Raw genomic sequence first — 17,703 nt, 5'->3', positions numbered from 1 at the left:
AGGAAAAGTGTAATCTTGTCAGAGTATGGACGAAAGGAGAAGAGAAAGAAATGCTAGATGATGCTGAATGGGTTTGATGTGTCAAATAGAAGAAAGGAAGGAGTTCCTGATAGGTGGCCAGTGTTTTCTGGATAAAGTAGGAGGTGAGGCCCTCTGCTGCATGCAAGGTGGAAGGAACAATATAAGAAGCTGTAGAAGAAATGGATTCAAATAGCTGCTGGGGATAGTGTGATATAAAGCCAATAAGGAAAGAAAGTGATGACTCAACTGAGATTAGATAACATACACTTGTAGAGGACCCAGTTTGCACACGGGTGTTACTTCCTCTAGAACCATTTAAAGTAGGAGCAAAGAAGTTAGACTGTATGGTCCCTATAAACAGGGTTTGGGATTGACAAGGCTTGAGTGGTCATTGGACCATACATCTTGTGATAAGAAAGCTAGTTTTTTCCTTCAGTCATTACATGAATGGAACTTGTAGTGATGTCCCTGAACACGAATTCTGTACCTAGGACACTTCTAGCCTGTTCCACCCCACAGCAAAGCTAGTGACCTTAAGAGGTAGCTGTTGCAGGATAACAGTAATACTCTAATAAGTTGTCCACCTGTCTTGACCACGTGAGCTAGGCAATACTGATAGAGAGCTGCTCTGTGGGCTTCGAAACCAAAGGGAGCAAGCCCATACATAGTCTGGTTCAGCCTTCCACATGTATCAGAACGACTGCAGCCCCAGAGTTTTGCCAGAAAGGGCCTGCTATCACACAGATATGGGTGACCCAGGCTTTGTATCAAAGGCCAGGAAGTGAGGCTATCTATTAAGCCCGCCAGATCCTTCAGTTTAGGCCCTGGACTGGACTTTGTTCTGTAAATAACTAACTGATAAAATTCTCCTCTTGTTATTTTTGAGTACTACCATTGCAGGGGGTGAGGGGTAGGAATGGGGTACCCTGGAAGTAGGAAGAAAATACCCCCCAGCCTGAACTCACTGAAGCAGCTGTTCCCTCTCGGCCCCAGAGCTGGTGTTGAGGCTCCAGATGTGGGGCAGGCAGTCTCCTCAAGAAAATCTCCAGCCATCTGTCTAGTTGACCTAACCTCCTGGAATCAAGGCACTTCTGCACATATCACCATCAGCTTCCCCTTCATCCCAACCAATTGAACTTCTCCTATACTGACAACCAGAAAGAAAGGGCAGGGAGTCTCTCTGGAGTCTCTCCTCCCAGAATAAGAAGTGTTTCACTAAAGAGTTCTGGAAGCAGGGTCTGAGGGTTAGGTCTGGTCCCACAATCTTTCCTTTCAGGTTCTAAACATAATGAAAATCAGGAAGTACCTTTATGGGGGACAAAGAGTTTAGATAAAGCTTTAACCAAAACAAACTGGCTGAAGAGACATGCTTACCTCTTAATTATCAACTAAAATTCAGAGTGAAGTGCAAGGTGGTTTCAGTCCTACACACACACACACAAACACACACACACACACACACACACACACACACACACACACACAGTTCAGGCATAATGAGATTTCCCCCAAAAGAAATCGATTCATAGCTATTTTGCCCCTGATTTGCAGAGTGAGTTCTGAGGAATACCATGGAAAACTCCTGACCACATGAAGTGAGACTCATGATCTGCATTAAGGTACTTCTAGAATCCCACCAATCATTGCTTTCTATTACTTTCCAATCAATCTAGGGAGGCTTGTGGATGGAAGGAGATACCATCCGATGTTTGCATTTCCACAGAACTTGTGTCAACAGATGTAATATGAGCCCAGCATTCCTCCACTTCTCTACCTCCTTCACATCTCCAGGTGATGGAAAGTCCAGACTGGCTCTAGGTAATGGGGATGACTCCCAGTTGCTACATGTGAACATATTCCTAGTAATTATATGAGGAGTTGCTTCTAACCTGCTGTCACAATATATCTCAGAGCCTTAGGAAACACTGTGTAGTACACTAGATTCAAGTCAAGTCAAGACAAGTATTTATTTATCTATTTATCTATATCAAAAATCCTTACCTTCTGTCTTAGAATCAATACTGTATCAGTTCCAAGGGAGAAGAGCATTAAGGAGATGGGGGTAGAGGGGAACAGCTAGATGGTTCAAGGGATTAAAAGCCAGGTCAAGAGACAGGGGGTCCTGGGTTCAAATCTAACCTCAGATACTTCGTTGATTTGTGATCTTGGGTAAGTCACTTAACCCACATTACCAAGCCCTTAATACTCTTCTGTCTTGAATGCAATACAATATTGATTCTAAAATAGAAGATAAGGGTTTTTTATTTTTTAAAAGGGGAGAAAATAGTTGTAAGGGCTAAACAATGGGGGTTAAGTGATTTGCCCAAGATCACATAGCTAGGAAGTATCTGAGGTCAGATTTAAACCCAGGTCTTCCTACCACCAGACCTGGAACTCTACTGACCACCTAGCTGCCCCAAACAAGCGTTTATTAGGCCCCTACTACATACCAGGCACTGTGCTAAACACTGAGGATACAAAGATGAAGGCAAGACCTTGCTCTCAAGGAGTTTGCAATCTAATAGGAGAGACAAAAGGCAAATAACTATGTATGAAAGAAATATATACAAAGATAAATTGGTCATAATTAACAGAGAGAAGGTTCTGGTATTAAGAGGGATATGGAAAAGCTTCTTTGAGAAGGTGAGATTTTAGCTAAGACTTGAAGGAAAATTTAGCTAAGACTTGAAGGAAAAGCCTATAGGAGGCAGAGGTGGAGAGGGAAAGGGCTCTGGGTATGGGGAGGGAGACACAGAAGTGCAATTGCCCAAAGTTGGGAGATGGAGTATCTAGTTCAAAGAACATCAAGAAGGCCAGTGTCACTGGATCCCAGAGGATTAGGGGAGAGTTGTAAGGAGTTAGAAGACTGGAAATGTAGGAAGGGGTCAGGTTATAGAGAGCTATAAAAGCCAAACAGCATTTTATATTTGATTCTGGAGGCAACAGGGAGCCTTTGGAGTTGATTAAACATACAGGTGATATGGTCAAAGTTGTCCTCTAGGAAAACTGGTTTGATGGTTGGCTTCTAAAATCAGGAGCTTTGCTCTGGGAGGGGGGAGGAGGGAGGGAAGGGAAAGATTATGAATCATGTAGCCATGGGAAAATATTCTAAATTAATTATTTAAATAAAAAATCAGGAGCCTTGGGTTCAAATCAGATTTCCAACTATGTGATGATCATAGACAATTTCTTTTAACTCACCTTCTGACTTAGAATTGATACTATGAACTGGTTCTAAGACAGAAGAATCATAAGGAGTCTACAAATGGAGTTAAATGATTTGTCTAAGGTCACACAGATAGGAAGTGTATAGGCCAAATCTGGATCCAGCACTTCCCATCTTGAGGCCTAGCTCCCTATCCACTGAGCCATCTAGCTGCCTGTGATCATGGACGATTAACCTAACATCTCTGACGATCAGTGTCCGTCTGGGAAATGAGCATTAGAGATATCAAGGTCTAGCAGGCAACTTTAGAATTAGGAAAAACTGGGCCTTTTCATCCTTAATCTCAACTCAAGGTGGAGTGCAATCTGAGCTCAGCCCCCATAAACATACAGTTCAGGCAGAATGAGAATTCTCCCACATTCAGAGCTGCTGGATCTTGGACGCAAAGGGAGTCCTTTCCATTTCTCTGGCATAAGGTACGGGTTGCTCACGTGGGATAAACCAACTCTCCGGATGCAGGGCATTGTGGAATAAGGTCTACCCACAGGCTAAAACAGACTCTTGGAGGTCATTCTGTCCATACCTCTGCCCTTAAATGGCATACGCCTCTCTCTGGCTCCCATTCCTTGCAATTTCATTCTGATACTTGACTCTGCAAATATTTACAAAAAATATTTACTAACTGACCCCTTTGCTGCCCAGCCACAACCCAGGATAAAGAGAAAGGAAACCAGCCTTTTCACTCTTCCTCTGGTTTAAACATCCATTTGCCCTGGGCTAGAGAGCAAATAAATGCTCCCTGACAAGGCTGGTTTGGAGAGTGTCAGAGCACAATTCCAGTGAAATCCTGAACAAATACTGAAGAGGCCTCAGTCAGCCACTAATCAGAAACTGGCAGGAGGCTCCTGTTATGCTATTATTATCTGCCAGGTCTCAGGGTAGTCAGAGGAAAGGGCCTGAGAAGTCCGCAGTCATGTCAAAGGCAAATAGAAATGATAGTGCCTACCTAAGGATGTCTACAAGTGGCATATATAGTTCTTGAGATGTCACTTCAATGTTATTTACTCAAATTATATAAAAATTCATATATCTAAAAACACATTATATATAATTAATATATAAACTATATTATTTATATATAATATATAAATATATTACATTTTTATTTTTATTATTTTTTATTATTTATTATTTTTATTAAATTTTTATTTATTTATTTATATTTTATAATTATATATAAATATAATATAAAAATAATTTATTTATTTTTATTAATATAAATATTAATTTATATTATTTTATTTATTTATGTGCATAAATAATATATCTTATATATACTATAAATTCAAATGTTCTTTATGTTTTATCATTTACTTTGTTTTATTTTTTAAGTGTTTCCCAATTATATTTTAATCTAGTTCAGGCTTGTGCTGAAGAGTGTTACAAGACTCATATGGTTGGCCCCTCTGATAATCCAACTCCCTTTTATTTAGAGATGAATAAATAATGAATAAAAATGAAATGTTCTCACTGACCAAAGAATACCACTGCATCATGGTCCTTATAGTCCTAAATTTATTCTGTTTTTCTAATTCTATAGCAACTCTTGTGAGGCCCAGAGAGGGGAAGGGATTTATTTTAAGGCCACACAGCTAGTTAGTAGCAGATATACTTGTAAACAGCAATAATGTATACAATACAGTGGAAAGGTATTTGGATGTAGAGTCAGAAGACTTGCATAAATCCTGGTGCCATCTTTTCCTACTTCTGTGATTTTAAGCAAGTGGTTTTATTTCTCTGGACCCCTGTGTCCACATATGTAAAATAATGAGGTTGACTTGGACAGTTTTTCAGTACTGGAAAATATTCAACAACCAGTGCTCTGGGGGAAATAATATATGTTCAACACGCTTTTTAAGAATAATCTGTATGGGGGGCAGCTAGGTGGCTCAGTAGATTAAGAGTCAGGCCCAGAGAATCAATATTGATTCCAAGACAGAAGGGGTTTAAAAAAAAAAAGAAGAATCTGTATTATTAACGTCTTTTCCATCACTTCCTTAAGTCTAGAACAGAACAACAAATCAAGCCCTAATTTATAACATTTGCTGATTTCCATGATGTAAATGCTCACACTGAAAATTTAATGATTGGTTCTCACTGAAGAAAGAATACCACTGCATCATGGTCCTTATGGTCCTAAATCTATAATTCTGTCTTTCTAATTCTATAGCAACTCTTGTGAGTCTTGATTCTCCACAATCTTGAAAGGGAAAAGAAATCTTAAATTATAGCTATACTTCCTCATAGCACTAAGATTCCAGATGCAGCCCATCTTTAAAATGGTCAAAATGAAAAATAGTCATTAAAGAAAGTAAAATTCTAGAGCTGTCTGAGAAGAGACATCCAGGGCAAATCTGACACCCTCAATTACTTAACCACAATCTCCTCCAATAGAAAAGACAATGGGATTCTGAGACAGCCATGCCTATATTATCCTATGGGACACCACAATGGACCCCAAAGCATCACTGCCCTTTGTTTTTCCTATTGTTCTCCAAGGGTGAGTCACCAGGGAAAACATTGTCAGAACAAGGCAGGCCATCATCCAGTTTCCTTTGGCATGGCATGTTGGGGGATTTGAAATTTTAACCCTGTTGACTTTCTGCATCACTGGAAGCCGCCAGTTGGGGCGAAGGAAAAAGAGATTTCATTTACGGAAAAACCCATGAATTCAGGCCTCAACGTGGGCTTCCCTTTTCAGAGGCGAACAACTGAAAACCTGAGGGTATAAAAAGGCAGCTGCAGACATTTCGGTTCCCCCTGCTGAACCCCCGGACATGCTCCAGCTCACAAAAAATAAAGCTATTGCAGCTGCGGCCCCACTAGAGACCTCCAACCCTGTCGGGCAAGAGCTGAGCCAGCATGGGCTGGTGCCGCCCACCTCTGGGTGCCATTGGCTCTTGCCATGCCCCAATCCAGAGGGCACATGTGAACGGTACTGATTTAAATGAACATGGCTTTCTAGTTCCTTGACTAAGGAATAATAAAACATCACCTATTAAATATGCAAAAATATCTGCCTTTATAGTTTTAATGAGCCTCCCCAGTAACCGCACTGGGTTCTCACGAAACAGAAGCTGTTCAGGGAGCTAGTCCTTAAGTCAACAGATCATAAGACCAAAGACTCCTGGGTTTGAGGCTACAAGGGATAGATAGCCCTTGTGTAAACGCATGAATGATCTCAGCATTCAGTTCGTATAGCTCTTCCTCTGGGGTCAAAGATCTAGTGCTAAAAGGAAGCTGAGAGGCCATGAAGACCAACCCTTTCATTTTACAGATGAGGAAACTGAGACCAAGGTGGCAAAGCATCTGAAATAGGATTTTATTTTATTTTTTAAATTTTATTAAATTTTATTACTTTTAATTTTTTTCCATGGTTCCATGATTCACGCTTTCTCCCCTCCTTCATTCCATCCCCTTCCTGGAGTTGACAAGCAATTCCACTGGGTTATACATACATATATATATATATATATATATATAGTCACTCGAACCCATTTCCATATTATTCATTTTTATAAAAAACTAATCCTCTAAAACAAAACCACAAATCACATATCCATAAAAATAAGTGATCAATCATATATTTTCTCCTGGATTTCTACTCCCACAGTTCTTTCTCTAAATGTGGACAGCGTTCTTTCTCTTAAGTCCCACAGAATTGTCCTGAATCATTGCATTGCTATCAGTAGCAAAGTCAGTTATCTTTGATTGTTCCACAGTGTTACAGGCTCTGTGTATGATGTTCTTCTGGTTCTGTTAAGAAATGGGATTTTAATTCAGCAACTCTGGCTCCAGAACCAGTGATCTCTTCTTTACTGTGACACCCCTCTGAAAGTGCCCGCCAGCTGAGAAATAGGCTTGGCAGCAACTGCGCTCAAGTAGGTTTCACTACAGTTCACCATGGTGGGCATCACGGGGTTGAGCTGCTGAAAAAGGGCCCCATTCAGAAAGGACAAAACTTGAACTTCAATATATAAAGCTGGATCCACCCCACTCAGAGAGGCTCTGCATTTTTGCCTGCCAAGGCTCCGTCTTTTTTTTTTTTTAACCCTTTCCTTCCATCTTAGAATCAGTACTGTATATTGGTTTCAAGCCAGAAAAGTGGTAAGGGCTAGGCAATGGGGATTAAGTGACTTCCTCAGAGCAAATGTCTGAAGTTTGGGTTTGAACCCAGGACTTCCTGTCTCTAGGTCTGGCTCCCATTCCATTAAACTACCTACCTGCCCCCTTTGACCCATTTTGAAAGGTGAAACATTTCCTGACCCACCTCAACATGTGACATATTTATCGGTTCTTCTAAGTAATCTTGGAAAGTATTTTTTTCACCTTTTCTACTGAAACTTCTGTTTCATCATAACACACACGTGCACACACATTTGCACAGAGCAAAATTCAAAAGTAAATAAGTGATCAAACCTGATCAAATAGACCAAACCAGAGGCAAGCACACATGCCGAGGTTTCTGAATGAATGCAAAATTCAGAAGTTGCTGCCATTCTACTTTGCAGTTTGAGGAGTCCCACTTGACTTGTTTGTGCTGGAATTCAATTCCATTCCAGTCAATATTTATTAAGCACCTGCTATGGGACAGGCATCACAGTAGAGAGTGATTTGCGTGGAAGGGGGAAGGGAATGACTATATATATACATATATATATATATATTTTTTAATTTAAAAGAAAAACCCTTACTTTCCATCTTAGGTTCTGAAGCAGAAGAATAATAAAGGTTCAAATCTGGCATCAGATGCTTCCTAGCTGTGTGACCCTGGATAAGTCACTTAACCCCCATTGCCCAGACCATACCATTCTTCTACCTTGGAATGGATATTTAATATTGATACTAAAGCAGAAAGTGAGAGTAGCAAAAAGGGGGGGGGGGGTCAAAGAAGATTTTGAGTAAAAAGATGGAATTTTAGTTGGGACTTAAAGGGATCCAGGAAGGTCAGTAATAAGATTTGAGGAGGGAAAATAATGCAGACATCAGGACAGCTAAAGAAAATATCTAGAGCCAACAGATGGAGTGTATTGTTCAAGGAAAGGCTGGGAAGTCAGTATCTCTGGATCAGTATATTTCAGGGAAAGGTAGGAGGGGGCTAGGTTATAAAGGGCATTGAATGCCAAAGAGAGCATTTGGGGTTTGATCCTAGAGGCAATAGGAGCCACTGGAGTTTATTGAGTAGGAGAATAACTTTATGGAGGCTGTGTTTTAGGAAAATTGCTTTAGTGACTGGATTGGAATTGCAAAGGATTTGAGGCAGGCAGACCCACCAGCATGCTATTGCAGTAGTCCAGACATGAGGAGATGGGTATCTTCATCAAAGAGGTGCCAGTGTCAGAGGAGAGAAGGGAGTATATTCAAGGGCTTTGCAAAGATGAAGTCAACAAGCCTTGGTCACAGTTGAATTTAGGAAAAGAGAGATAAAGAGGATCCCAGACTCCTACGCTGTGAGCCTGAGGACCTGAGGGGCACTGTATTTCTCTCTACTGTAATATGAAAGATAGGAGGTGGGTGAGGGTTTGGAAGGAAAGCTAATCAGTTCCATTTTGGACATACTGAGATGGACATCCAGTTTGAGATATCTGAAAGGCAGCTAGATACATGAGATTGGAGGTCAACAGAGAGATTGAGGCAAGATAGGAAGATCTGGGAATCATCAGCATAGGGATGATATTTAAATCCATATGAGCTGATGAGAAAACCAAGTGAAGTAATATAGAGGGAGAAGAAGACCTAGGACAGAACCCTGAGAGACAGCTATGGTTAGAGAGTGGAATCTTGGGGAGGATCGTGCAAAATAGACAGAGAAGGAGTGGTCAGGTAAGTAGGAAGAAAACTCTGAGTGATGGCCTGAAAAACTGGAGAGAAGATACTATCACAGGAGACCAGGGTCATCAAATGTGTCAGCAGTTACAGTAGAGAGGTCAAAAAGAATGAGGACTGAGAAAAGGACATTGGATTTAGCAAGTAAGAGATAGCAGGGCAGAATGGTTTTGGTGGGATGATTAGGACAGAAGTTGAATTGTAAGGGGGTAAAGAAGAGTGAGAAGAGAAAGTGGTGGCATCTATTGTAGACAGCCTCTTCAAGGAGCTTAGTCAGAAAGGGGGGAAGAGATAGAAGTAGGACAATATAGTTAGTAGGAATGGAAAGCTACTAGAGATAACATGCAAATAACTATATAAACAAGATATAATACAGAATAACTTAGGGGTAGTCTCAGAGGGAAGTTACTAAGGTTAAGGAGACCTGGAAAAGGCTTCTTTGGGAAAGTTGTATGTTAGTTGAAACTTTAAGAATGTCAGGGAAACTATGGGGGATAAATGAGGAAGGAGAGTATTCCAGGCATCGGGGTCGGTCTGGGAAACCACTTGGCTTCTAGATGGTCAAGTGCATAGAGCCCTGGGTCTGAAGTCAAGATGACTTGAGTTAAATTTTGAATATTTACTACCTGTGTGATATAACTGCTGTCTGCCTCAGTTTCTTCATCTGTAAAATGAAGACTAATAGCACCTATCTTCAAGATTATTGTGAGGAAGTGCCTGGCACAGAGGAGGCACCTAAAATGCTTAATTCAATTTAATTTTAGCTTAATCTGATATCTGAAAAGTATTACTATACAGAAGTGGCTAGGTTGTCTCTAATCCCAATCTTTGTCAGGGTTAGGCAGCTTCTTTCCCAGGCTTTCACCCCTTGCTGGCTCAGTGAATTAAATTAATTCCTATATCCACAAAATCGAGTCAGTCCTTTACCATTAAAATCACAAGATCAGCTTCAAAGAAGTCTGAGCAGAATGGAACCAAAAGTCCCAGTTAAGCCCCATTACTATAATTTTCTCAGCTCAAATTCCCTTTCTTCTGACAGGCAGGAGGTCTGGTGCACCCTGAGCCCACCCTCCAATGGAAAATATCTCTTTCCCGAAGAAATGATGATATCCAAAGGAGATAAGGGAGAAGAGAAGCTCATGGCTCCCAGATGACAAATGTAGAGTCCTGAGAACTGAGAGGCCCCTCCCTCAGAGTTTTATTTTGGGAGTTTTATGACTGAAATGACAGAGGATAAGTCCACCTGGGGAGCCAGCTGCAACTTCTCCGCCCCTTACAGAAACTGAGGTCAGTGGAGCAGAGCAGCTCCAGACAACATTATTGGGGGAAGGGAGAAGAGATGGCCAGGAGTTACCACCAGGGCCACCCACTCAACTTTTCTCTCCCTCCTTCCTTCCTGGAAGAGATCCTATACAGGCAGGCCTCTTTCTAGCTCAGACCTAAAGGCAAGGGCTGCGTCACTTCTTTACTATACAAAGGGGACTCTTTGAAAGGAAAGGTGTCCCGTCTATTAGGCTGTGAGCTCAGGATAGTGGGATGGTGCTGGCTTGTAGAACCTTTGATCACTTCACACAAAGTCCAAGATGGCACAGAACCCTTAAGGGACAAAATGATGTTAGAAAGAGCACCAAATCTGGAGTCAGAGGACCTGGGTTCAAATCCCAGCTCTGCTCTTTATAACCTATGTGATTTTTGGACAAGTCCGTGGATCACTTTCCTTACGAAGAGGTAGTAAACTAAGTAACCTCTAATGTCCTTTTCAATTCCAATGCCTGTGTTCCTGCTGTTGTGGTACAATATATTAAACAGTAGTTTATAATGCTTGATCTTGAGGTAAACCTGCATCTCTGTGTGTAATGGAGTCTACCCCAGACCTGCCTGAGTCTGGGTCTGAGTCTGGTCATAGTACTATTAAAAGCACACATAGCTGACTTCTTGGCCTTAGAAGACTTGGTTATCAGGTACTAAGAGGCACAACATGAATGACTTCCAGTCTTGGGAATTTTCTCCACCAAATTGGGCAAGCCCAGCTCTTAAGAGTTGGCATTGAGGTCTGAGAAGAGCATTTTGATCATCAGAAAGGAAATTAGACCTACCTAGACTTAGATCAGAGCCTACACTGGTCTCCAAGTCAGAGACCCAGGTTGCAAAGAATGCAATTGGCCTAATGCTTATTTGGCCCAGTTGTTTAAGTAGAATATAGCTCTTCCCCTAATGAGGCTAGAAATAGGAGATCAGTTATGGCCCAGTCCTGGACAACTCAGGAACTAGAGGGAACCCAGCCAACCCTAATGAAACCTAAACCTCTTAAGTCCCATGAAATCAGTTGGGTTGGCTATTCCAGACCAAATTAGAATCATCTTTCCATCTCATTCAGAACTGTCCCCAATATGGACTTGTATTCAGTAGGGAGAAAGAGAGGAAAGAGTGGGGCCCATCCAAATTCATTTGCCTTGAAACCTTTTGTTTTTTCCATGATTGTTTCCAGAATTCTCTCCTCCTAGAAGAGGGGCTCCTCAAATAGGCTCCCTTTGGGGGTCCTTGGAGAGATATCAGAGCATTCATGAACTTGGACAGGGAGAAATATAAGTAGTTTCTTTTGTAATCCTATATATTTTATAGCATTTAAATAGCCATTATATATATTCATTTACACACATATTTTATATTATTTAAATATCCATTATATATGCATACACACTCACACACACACATCTTAATAGCATTTAAAAACATTCTGAGGATGATAAGCTTCCCCAGAATGCCCAAGAGGTTCATGAAATAAAAAAGGCTCATAAGAGCAAAGACTACATTCTCAAAAGTGATGATATCGCTATCTCCTGCCTATCCCATCAGGCTAGATGAGCTGACAAAAAAAAAAAACCAAAGCAACAAAAAACCTCTGACAGCAGGCTCTCTGAACCCCTGGAATGCCCCCTGACGCTTACTTGTTGTCATAGTCAAAGTTCCCTCCTGTCCCAACCTGCCCCCATCATGCAATGGGCAGCTGTGGATGCCCAGTCTGGCCTGATTCATTGTTCCCATGGGGCAGAGCAGGCCTGTTTTATGTGATGAAGAGGTGCAGTCAAGCATCAGGAAGGGGGAAAGCTTTGTTATGGGGACAAGACAGGCCTGGGCATAAGGGAGGCAGATCCCTCCTGGTAAAGCCCCTAAGGAAGGAAACAGAGGATGGTTTCCCACCAAAGGGTGGTGCCTGGAGATTAGGCAGGAGGGAGTTGGGGACTTACAGGAACAATTAGTCAGCAAACAAGCATTTATTTCATTTTTATCATGTTCTAAATCAGGTGTACCCAAGAGGGAGGGAAAGCATAAACTAAAAAGAAAAGGCAGAATGTGGAATAAGGGAGAGACAGCAGCAGCAAGAACATGAAAGAACAATCCTGACCCCTAGAATATCCTTTCCAGGAACCTGTCTGACTATTCTCAGACTAGCACAGAAAACAGTGTCTAGGATTCATTGGATAAGGAGATAACCAGAAATCCAGGACTGAAGTCTGATCCTCAAGAAACTTGCATTCTACAGTAGCTGAGGCTCTGCCATTTACTAGTTTTGAGATCTTGGATATGTCCTTTACCCTCTGAAATCATCCATTTCCTCATCTGTAAATTGGGGCTAATAATACATTAAGAGAATGGAAGGCTTAAGAAAGTTGTTTTGGAGTAAGTATGTTACTGGCAGTGGCCCAAATTTCTAGAACTTAATCTACCTCCCCTCTCTCCTTGCCCAACCACCCCCAACCTTCCCCCAACACACATACACACACACACACAAAGAATGGGACTTTAAATGTTCCCACTCCACACAGAATAATAATATGGGGGTGAGGGTAGGGGGTGAAGGTTGTGATCAGTATTTGGGGCCGCACAGGTTGGCAGAGGAAGAAACTTAATCCGAACCTGAGTTTCAAGGCATGAAGTCACACCCTTGAAGGTAAGAGAAGTTTCCACCCGCCCTCTACCCCTACCCAAATTCCACAGCAAAACAGACCAGGAGTTTTGAAAGACAGTGGAGGAGGGGGATGCCGGGAGGTTATTCATCTTTTCCAGATTAATGAGAAGCTGAATATCTTTCTATGGGACAACTGCAATGATCCCTAGCCAAGAAGCCCCTCACTTGGAGAGCTGAGAGGGAGTGGGTTCCGCAGCCTCTTCTTTTATCTAAATAAGGCTTGCTTCTCCACAAGAGTCAAGTGTGATTGGGGCTTAGACCCAGAAGTCTCAGGCCCCAAGTTAATGGAGTCCCAGAATGGCTCAGAAGGGTTATACTTAGATCCTGCGGGATATCAGTAAATCAATAAACTTGGGCTTGAGTGTAATTTGGCCAATTTTTGCTTTTAATCATTCACTAGTGGTAGATGCTAATCTATTTCCCTGTTTTGTTTTGTTTTTTAAGATATCACTGAAGCTCCACAGAATGCTCCCTTATATCTAATCAGGTCAATCCCATCTCATTCTTCTCAGTGGGCCCCCTACAACTTGCATTGTTGTTAGCAAATCGTGCTTCCTATTAGAAACATCCCACAAACACTGAAATTACTTTCTTTTTAAAAATGTATTTAGGTTTCTAAAACCCTTATCTTCTGTCTTAGAAGTGATACTAACAATGGATTCTAAGAAATAAGTGTCAGAGCCGAGACTTGAACCAAGATCTCCTTGGCCTAAATCTTTTTCTACTATTTTATACTGAATCACATCTTGGGGAGTGGGTGGGGTAAGTTTGGTTCTGATCCTATGATTTCATTGATGGAGTCCATCAGTCAATAAGTTTTTACTAACTTAAAAAAAAACAAACAACTTTGCCTTCTGTCAGTATCAAGTCTAAGACAGAAGAGTGGCAAGGGACAGCCAATTGGGGTTAAGTGACTTACCTAGGGTCTCACAGCTAGGAAGTGTCTGAGATCATATTTGAACCCCATCCTCCCAACTCCAGACCTGGAGCTTTATCCATTATACTACCTAGCTGCCCCAATTTTCACTATATTTCATATTGATATTTTTATGTATGTTGTTTCTCTCAATAAAATTTGAACTCTTTGAGCTCATTTCATTTTTGTCTTTGCATTCCCAATGCCTAGCACAATACCTAGCATATGTAGGTATTTAATAAATACTTACTAAATTGAATTGGATTTTATTAGGGAAATTCTCTTCCATGGCACAATGGACTAGGGATTGGTTATTTGGAGATAGACTATGCATATGTGATGGTCAAGTTTCCAGAAGTTTCTATGCAAGGATGTTGAACAAATTGCTACCACCTTTCCTAAAGCATATGTCTATTAGTATAGATCTAAATCAAGACTCTAGCATGTGGGAAGTGGTGTGGTATAATATCAATCAACCAGCATTTATAATGCACCTACTATGTGCAAGGATAGAGGGCCAACCTCAGAACCAGGAAGATTTGCTGTTCAAGTCCCACCTCTGAAACAGGCTGGCATTGTGACCCTGGGCAAATTGCTTGACTTCTCAGTGCACCCATACAGCTCTCTAAGGCTTTAATGGAAGAGCATTTGAACATCTGCATTGGTAGCAGGAGTTTCCTCATCAAGAACTCCAAGAACAGAATATAAGATCCCTAATTAGAATTTGAACTCCTTGAGGTCAGGAACAACTTCTTGACCTTTCTGGTATATCCAGAGCTCAGGACCATGCCTGACACTAAGTTAGTAAACACTGGGACACCTAGGTAGCATAATGGATAGAGTACCAGTTCTGGGGTGGGTTCAAACCTGCTCTCAGATACTTCCAAGGTATTTGACCCTAGGCAAGTCACTTAACCCTGATTGCCTAGCTTTTACCATTTTCTCTGTCTTAGAATTGTCACTAAGACAGAAGGTAAGTTTTAGGGTTTTGTTTTTTTTTTAGTTAACAAATACTTATTGACTTACCAGCCACATCATTGAAATCATAGGTCTAGACCAGTGATGGTGAACCTTTTAGAGATGAAATGCTGGACCCTATTCCCATTCACCCCCCAGACCGAGTGCCGTGCCCACCCTCCTCCACCAAGTGCCACATCTCTCCCTCCCATTTTGCCCCCCCATCCCTTTACCCCTGACAGGAGAGGGAGGAAGCACTCCCATTGGGCTTTTGGATAGAGGGGTAGGTGATGAGAGGTTCCTGTGGAAAGGGGGAGGAGAGTGGCCTGAGCACTCTGCTCCCCGCCAGTTCTTTGCCATGCTATGAGCTATGCTCCTCTCAAACTAACTCTTCTCCAGTCACACCACAGGAATCACCTTCACCACAGAGTCAACAGGCTACCCTCTGCACCACACCCTCATGCAGCCCAACTGCCCCCCAGTGCCTTACCCCAGACAGAGAGGGAGGAAGCATTGCCATTGACTGCCAGGAAATGAGGAGTGTCCTCAGGTGCATGGAGATGGGGAAAGAAACAGTTCCTCCCTGAGTCTCTCTGGCTTTAGTAATGAACTCCGGTAAGTGACTGCAGGTGTGTCCACAAAGAGGGCTCTGCGTGCCCTTTTTGGTGTGTGTGTGTGCCATAGATTCGCCATCACTGATCTAGACCTTTCCCACCCATTTCCTAAAATGTGAGTCAATGTGGAACAGTAGAAAAAGAGCTAGACCAAGGAAATCTCAATTCAAGTCTCAGTTCTGATGCTTAATAGTGGTCTGGACTTAGTCAAGTCACTCAGTTCCCTCAACTAAATTTCTAAAATGGGGACTATAGTAATACTTTTACTACCTACTTGAAAGAGCACAAAGACAATTGTCATCCTCGGTTACCGAGATTACTACTATATATACTACTATATACCTACTTGAAAGGACTTGCGGGGGCAAAGGATTTGGCCAGTCTTATAGAATTAGACAAACATGACCTATCATCATTAGAATGCTTTAAAACTGCAGAACTTTAGAACTAGATGGGGACCTTTGAGACCATCTAGATAAAAATCCCAAATTGTATTCCTTTTTATGCAATAGTAGCCCCCCTACACCAGGCTAGAAAAGTTCAAGAATATGTCAAAAATGTTGTAGAAGAGATTCTTGCAATGGCAAGGGGTTAGGCTTTATTTATCAAAGCATTCATTCATTTATTCACCAAAAGAACTTTTGATGTGTCTGTATTTAAGTTTCTAATTCTTGTTCATTCTCCTCTTTGCCTTTCTTTCTTAAGTGCTACTGTTTTGATCCAGCAATATGACTCCCCTCTACCCATTGGCATTATTTTGACTTTCTCTTCATAACATTGATAAACACTGGGAACCTGTGACCCATCTTGTATTTCCTCATTTGCATTGATGATCTTTTTTCCTCCCTAGATAAAGAAGAAGAAAGATTTCCACTGATCTTTGGGATGATGAAACCTTGCTTGGTTATTTCTATCTCAGCACTAACCTATTCTGAGAAAAGTTCTGGTTGGAGATTCTTGAAGTACCCTCATTTTCCCAGGAGATGTAATAACAAAACTTCTGCTTAAAAAAGAAGAGGCAACACCTATTTGTTTCAGTTTTTTAGATCAACATTGCTTTTCATTCACTGCCTCAAATGCCACTTCTCACTCAATTCAAATACAATCAGCTTATTAATCAAACCCCCCAAATTAAAAAATGTCAGAAAAATAAACACAAGGCTATCCCAGAATCAATGACATAGCAGGGGGTCCTAGGAATGGAGCCTCTATATACCACTGAAGTCATTAACTTTAGAAAAGCATTCCTGAGAATAAGAGGCTGCTTTGGGGGTCTTGAATTCTCCTTAAAACATCAAGATAAGAAACTGTCTGTGTAAAGTAGTATCGACCACAGCAGACTTGGTCTATTGGAACTCAACCAGTCTGTCTGCTATCTGTTCTGCTGGATGAAATAGGAAGGAAAGAGCAGACAGAGGAGTATAGAAAAACAGATCATGAATGATACTCTGTCTAGCACCAAAGAGATCTTCCAAATTTAGAACTCCATAATTCTGAGGGCTTTAGCAAACTTGAAGTGTGTATACAGGAAAGTTCACGGGGCATTTATCACTGGACATCAAACATAGTGCCCCATGGATACTCTGGAACAGACCAGTGGCAGATATTCCAGCAGGCCTCACTTTTGGCATTTTTCTTCTGGAAGTTTTCTCTCTGTGGGAGAACCATGACCCACATCAGCAAAAGGACTTCAAGTCTATAGGAAAGCATCAGTCTTTTGGCTTTGTTTCTATCAATAAGAAATCCAAGAGCCATAAGTTATATAGCCAGAGGTAGATGTCCAACCACCTTCATTTTACCAAACACAAGCAGTATGTTCCTGGAAACTACGTGATAAAGGGGACTTTGCAAAGATCAGTGAACCTGAACTGTTGCATTCTTCTTTTCAAAGAGATCTGGAGCTGGAAGGAAACTCTGAAGCCATCTAATTAAATCTCTGTTTTTCAGATAAAGAGAGGCCTCAAGAGGTTAGGTAACTTGTCCAAGGTCTTATAGATATCAAGAGGCAATGATAGGCTTTAGCCTCAGATACTCTGACTCTTGAATGAATGGTCTTTTCCACAGGATTCCACATCCACATGTACCATAGGTCATCAGCAGAAAAATTTGATGTCACAATGAGTAAGCAATAAGTAGAAATGTTTCCTGGCCATTGTTAAATGAGACTAATGTG

The sequence above is a fragment of the Monodelphis domestica genome, chromosome 4 (genome assembly GCF_027887165.1).
Source record: "Monodelphis domestica isolate mMonDom1 chromosome 4, mMonDom1.pri, whole genome shotgun sequence".
NCBI lineage: Eukaryota > Metazoa > Chordata > Mammalia > Didelphimorphia > Didelphidae > Monodelphis > Monodelphis domestica.
Note: the sequence above shows the minus strand (reverse complement) of the source record.